The sequence below is a fragment of the Oncorhynchus keta genome, unplaced genomic scaffold (assembly GCF_023373465.1).
Source record: "Oncorhynchus keta strain PuntledgeMale-10-30-2019 unplaced genomic scaffold, Oket_V2 Un_contig_5785_pilon_pilon, whole genome shotgun sequence".
Taxonomy (NCBI): domain Eukaryota; kingdom Metazoa; phylum Chordata; class Actinopteri; order Salmoniformes; family Salmonidae; genus Oncorhynchus; species Oncorhynchus keta.
Window position 1 is genome coordinate 1 of NW_026288504.1, and position 6,319 is coordinate 6,319.

The 6,319-nt window shown below is 39.2% G+C and overlaps 1 pseudogene; it reads left to right on the forward strand.

Annotated features, from left to right (window-relative positions):
• Nucleotides 1–216: 216 nt before the first annotated feature.
• Nucleotides 217–5,994, forward strand: LOC127925542 (GTPase IMAP family member 7-like; annotated as a pseudogene).
• Nucleotides 5,995–6,319: the final 325 nt, after the last annotated feature.

Genomic DNA, 6,319 nt, shown 5'->3' on the forward strand with positions numbered 1-6,319 from the left:
CTCTCATTGGCTAGAAGTGATTAGTTGCTGGGAAAATGAAACTTAACAGAATGTAAGGTGCAGCACATTGGGCGCTTTAGTTTTGCATGAGTTTAAGACCATTCCATTGGTCGAAGTAAATCTCCACCCACCTGCGGCACCTGGCTATGCAAAACCAGCAGGCCCACTGCTTCAGGTCTCTCGAGTGACAACAGGGGACAACAATATACGGATCTGTGCAACCACACTAAAAGTGAGTATTCAACTTAACTACCTTACTAATTAATTGTTGTACAACAATCTACTCTACAGTAGTTAAATAACTGTAGCACAATATTAAGTTGACATTTTATTGATACCAGGTCTGTTCACATTTATGCATAAATAATCATATGATCACATCACTTAACATCAAAATGTCAAAACAATATAATCATGTAGCTGTTAACAATCACATTCTGCTATACAGTATGTTTGTACTTATACACGTTTTAATATTGTAGAACAGTGAAAGGAGAAGAATGGTTAGACTTTCACCTGAAACATTTGCCTTGTTTAGTGCAGAGATTAGTGTGCAGTATACTGTACCTTGTTTAGTGTAGAGATAGTGCAGTATACTGTACCTGATTAGGTGCAGAGATAGTGTAGTATACTGTATCTTGATTAGTGCAGAGATAGTGCAGTATACTGTATCTTGTTTAGTGCAGAGATAGTGCAGTATACTGTATCTTGATTAGTGCAGAGATAGTGCAGTATACTGTACCTTGTTTAATGCAGAGATAGTGCAGTATACTGTATCTTGTTTAATTGCAGTATACTGTATCTTGATTAGTGCAGAGATAGTGTAGTATACTGTATCTTGTTTAGTGCAGAGATAGTGCAGTATACTGTACCTTGTTTAGTGCAGAGATAGTGCAGTATACTGTATCTTGTTTAGTGCAGAGTATACATGTATCTTGTTTAGTGCAGAGATAGTGTGTAGCAGTATACTGTACCTTGTTTAGTGCAGAGATAGTGCAGTATACTGTACCTTGATTAGTGCAGAGATAGTGCAGTATACTGTATCTTGTAGTTAGTGCAGTATACTGTATCTTGTTTAGTGCAGAGATAGTGCAGTATACTGTACCCTTGATTAGTGCAGAGATAGTGTAGTATACTGTACCTTGTTTTTAGTGCAGTATACTGTACCTTGTTTTAGTGCAGAGATAGTGCAGTATACTGTACCTTGATTAGTGCAGAGATAGTGTAGTATACTGTACCTTGTTTAGTGCAGAGATAGTGCAGTATACTGTACCTTGATTAGTGCAGAGATAGTGCAGCATATACCTGTAAAATCTTGTTAGAGATAGTGCAGTATACTGTACCTTGTTTAGTGCAGAGATAGTGCAGTATACTGTACCTTGATTAGTGCAGAGATAGTGCACCCTTGATACTGTACCTTGATTAGTGCATAGACCCTGATTAGTGCAGATATTTACAGTATACTGTACCTTGATTAGTGAGATAGTGCAGTATACTGTACCTTGATTAGTGCAGAGATAGTGCAGTATACTGTACCTTGATTAGTGCAGAGATAGTGCAGTATACTGTACCTTGTTTAGTGCAGAGATAGTGCAGTATACTGTACCTTGTTTAGTGCAGAGATAGTGCAGTATACTGTACCTTGTTTAGTGCAGAGATAGTGCAGTATACTGTACCTTGATTAGTGCAGAGATAGTGCAGAGATGCAGAGATAGTGCAGTATACTGTACCTTGATTAGTGCAGAGATAGTGCAGTATACTGTACCTTGTTTAGTGCAGAGATAGTGCAGTATACTGTACCTTGATTAGTGCAGAGATAGTGCAGTATACTGTACCTTGTTTAGTGCAGAGATAGTGCAGTATACTGTACCTTGATTATGCAGAGATAGTGCAGTATACTGTATCTTGATTAGTGCAGAGATAGTGCAGTATACTGTACCTTGATTAGTGCAGAGATAGTGCAGTATATACTGTTTATCTTGTTTAGTGTGAGAGATAGTGCAGTATACTGCACCTGATTGATTAGTGCAGTATACTGTACCTTGATTAGTGCAGAGATAGTGCAGTATACTGTATCTTGATTAGTGCAGAGATAGTGCAGTATACTGTATCTTGTTTAGTGCAGAGATAGTGCAGTATACTGTATCTTTGTTTAGTGCAGAGATAGTGCAGTATACTTTGTATCTTGTTTAGTGCAGAGATAGTGCAGTATACTGTATCTTGTTTAGTGCAGATAGTGCAGTTTGACCTGATTGCAGAGATAGTGCAGTATACTGTACCTTGTTTAGTGCAGAGATAGTGCAGTATACTGTATCTTGTTTAGTGCAGAGATAGTGCAGTATACTGTATCTTGTTTAGTGCAGAGATAGTGCAGTATACTGTACCTTGTTTAGTGCAGAGATAGTGCAGTATACTGTACCTTGTTTAGTGCAGAGATAGTGCAGTATACTGTATCTTGTTTAGTGCAGAGATAGTGCAGTATATCTGTTTAGTGCCTTGATTAGTGCAGTATACTGTACCTGATTAGTGCAGAGATAGTGCAGTATACTGTATCTTGTTTAGTGCAGAGATAGTGCAGTATACTGTATCTTGTTTAGTGCAGTATATTGTACCTTGATTAGTGCAGAGATAATTTTGCATATACTCACCTTGTTTAGTGCAGATAGTGCAGTATACTGTATCTTGTTAGTGCAGAGATAGTGCAGTATACTGTATCTTGTTTAGTGCAGTATACTGTACATTGAGTAGTGCAGAGATGGTGCAGTATACTGTACCTTGTTTAGTGTAGAGATAGTGCAGTATACTGTATCTTGTTTAGTGCAGTATACTGTATATTTTAGTGCAGATATAGTGCAGTATACTGTATCTTGTTTAGTGCAGAGATAGTGCAGTATACTTTCCTTGTTTATTGCAGATAGTGCAGTATACTGTGCCTTGTTTAGTGCAAAAGATAGTGCAGTATACTTTTATCTTGTTTAGGATAGCAGTATACTGTATCTTGTTTAGTGCAGAGTATACTGTCTTGTTTAGTGCAGTATAGACCTTGTTTAGTGCAGAGATAGTGCAGTATACTGTACCTTGTTTAGTGCAGAGATAGTGCAGTATACTGTACCTTGTTTAGTGTAGAGATAGTGCAGTATACTGTACCTTGTTTAGTGCAGAGATAGTGCAGTATACTGTATCTTGTTTAGTGCAGAGATAGTGCAGTATACTGTATCTTGTTTAGTGCAGAGATAGTGCAGTATACTGTACCTTGTTTAGTGCAGAGATAGTGCAGTATACTGTATCTTGATTAGTGCAGAGTGCAGTATACTGTACCTTGTTTAGTGCAGAGATAGTGCAGTATACTGTACCTAGTTTAGTGTAGAGATAGTTCAGTATACTGTACCTTGTTTAGTGCAGAGATAGTGCAGTATACTGTACCTTGTTTAGTGTAGAGATAGTGCAGTATACTGTACCTTGTTTAGTGCAGAGATAGTGCAGTATACTGTACCTTGGGTCAACAGCCGTCTTATAGCAGGTTGTTGCTGTGAGGACACACCTGCAGGTTTTTTGTCGAGTACTGACTAAGGTCAAACTGCTTAGAGGTTGCATGTATCAACCAATGGATGACTGATAGACACATGATGTGGTTAGCTGATATATAAAATACCTATCCAGGTGTTGTAAGATCTGGTGTCAGCAACATCTGAGCAGAGGAACAGAGGAACACTATGCTATGTGTTCAGACACCTCCTGATTTACACATTTAGCACTGGTTTCAGTTATACTGATTCCACTTAATTATTGTCTGAACTGTTCCTGTCTGTCAACACAGTAGATGTGATGTTTGATGGTAATGGAACACGACCTCTAACTGGTCTATCTGGTCTTAACAGCAGCAGACAGGCAGCGGTAGAATAATAACCATGTTTAGAATGTCATTTGATACGCCCATATGAGCACATTATGTTCACCTGATGTAGGCTACGTTGTTAAGGACTGTGTTTATCCACAGTTATACAGCATATCACTACTTATTTTAGGGAATGTACTGTGTTTTACAACAGTTGTACCGCATATCATTACTCTTTTATAGTTTATAGTCTTATAGTTTTTATTGTTTAGAAGTCAAATAGCTGAAAAATTAATAATTTCTCTCCTCATCTGTGAACGTTCGTCACGAAGATGAGACCAAGGCGCAGCGGGAGTAGAATTCCACATGATATTTAATAACTGAAACTCAACTAACAAAACTACAAACAATCGAACGAAACGTGAAGCTATATGAATAGTGCAGACAGTCAACTAAACATAGAACAAGATCCTACAAACACCAAAGGAAATGGCTACCTAAATTTGATCCTCAATCAGAGACAACGATAAACAGTGGTCTCTGATTGGTAACCATATCAGGCCAACATAAACATACAAAAACCCTAGACCTACAAAAGCCAAGACATACAAAAACCCTAGACAATACAAAAACTAGCATACCCACCCTAGTCACACCCTGACCTAACCAAAATATATAGAAAACAGAGAAATCTAAGGTCAGGGCGTGATAACGTTGGAACTTGGCCAAACGCTTTGGATGAGTCACTGAAGAAATGTGGACTTTGTATTTTGTAATGAGGTCATTGTCTGTTTCCATGTTTTTGGTTGGCTGCAGTAGTAGAGATGGAACAAGGGACAGGAAGGATTCTGAAGATTCTGTTCCTGTTGACACTCACTGGTCAATGCCAAGGTACACACACACACATACTGTGCAGGAACACATAGTGTCTTGATAAATGGCTACTGAAAATTATCATCTCAAACACTTCTTGTCTGTTTCCAGTTTCAGGGCAGCTCTCTGACCTGAGGATAGTTCTGGTGGGGAAGACTGGATCAGGGAAGAGTACAACAGGAAACACCATCCTGGGGAGGGAGGTGTTTAAAGTGGAGGCTTCTCCAGTGCCTGTAACTACAAAGAGTGAGAAACATAGTGGAGAGGTGTATGGGAGGAAGATTGATGTCATCGACACCCGGGACTCTATGACACAACAATGTCTAAAGAAGAGATAAAAAGAGAAATAGAAAAGGCCATCTATATGTCAGTCCCAGGACCCCATGTGTTCCTGCTGGTGATCAGACTGGGGAGGTTCACAGAGGAGGAGAGGAACACTGTGAAGTGGATCCAAGAGAACTTTGGAGAAGATGCCTCAATGTACACCATCTTGCTGTTCACACATGGAGATCAACTGAAGGGGAAATCAGTCAAAGGGTTTCTTGCTCAGAGCAAAGAGTTACGGAGACTCATCAATATCTGTGGGGGCAGATATCACTCCCTAATCAATGACAAGAGAAAAGATAACACTCAGGTTAGAGAGCTGCTGGAGAAGATCGAGGAGATGGTGGAGGAGGACAACGGAGGAGAACACTACACCAGTGCTGACTATGAAGAGGCTCAGAGAAAGATCAGCGATATTACGTTTTACTGTAAACTGGCAGCGTACGGCGGTCTAGCCGCAGCAGGACTAGGGATGTTGTCTGCTTCACCAGTATTGGTGGCAGCAGGTCTAGCTGTAGGCGTCAGCCAAGGGTATGAATGCACTATGCATATGCTAGGCTTTTAAAACACCGGGGTACGTTCAGTTGGTCTTAACGTTTTGCTACGTATGGCAACGGAACTTACTGAATGATAGAACAGTTCTTTCAAAACCATTTGCAATGTTATATATATGCTAGCCGTGTGGCAGGGTGGACTATCATGATAGTTTTTGAAAGCAGCCCAGGTGTTGACCATGTTTATCTTAGTGCATGTATTTAGTGTGGAAATATAGTATTGTTGTGTCTTTACTATGGATTAAATGACATGACATGCTATTTTATAAAATCAATTCTCTGTAATTAATATTACCTGATTAAACTAATCATGCAAATGTAATTAACTAAGAAGTCGGGGCACCACGAAAGAATGTTTATAGAGCTGTTGTCTTCCGAATAAACTCTTAAAGACCTGGTAATCTTTTATATCAATAGCAGTCAATTATTAATCGTCACCTTATTCAGTCTCATCTGAAAGTTGTAAATTCTTGGTTATCTTCACGAACCCTGGCTAACAAGTTGAATCTGCAATACAAAATTTGGATTCATCATTTATTTACAAAATACCTAAATAGTCCCACAGAATTACATATACACAGGATGGATCATACATTGACGACTAATTATGTCATAAAAGGAAACATCCCTAGTGGACGAAACCGATATGACGGCTGGTTACACAAAGAAAGGGGGTTGGGTTTGAATGAAAGTGCGTGAAGACTGAGAAACAAAAGGATTGGGTCTCTATCTG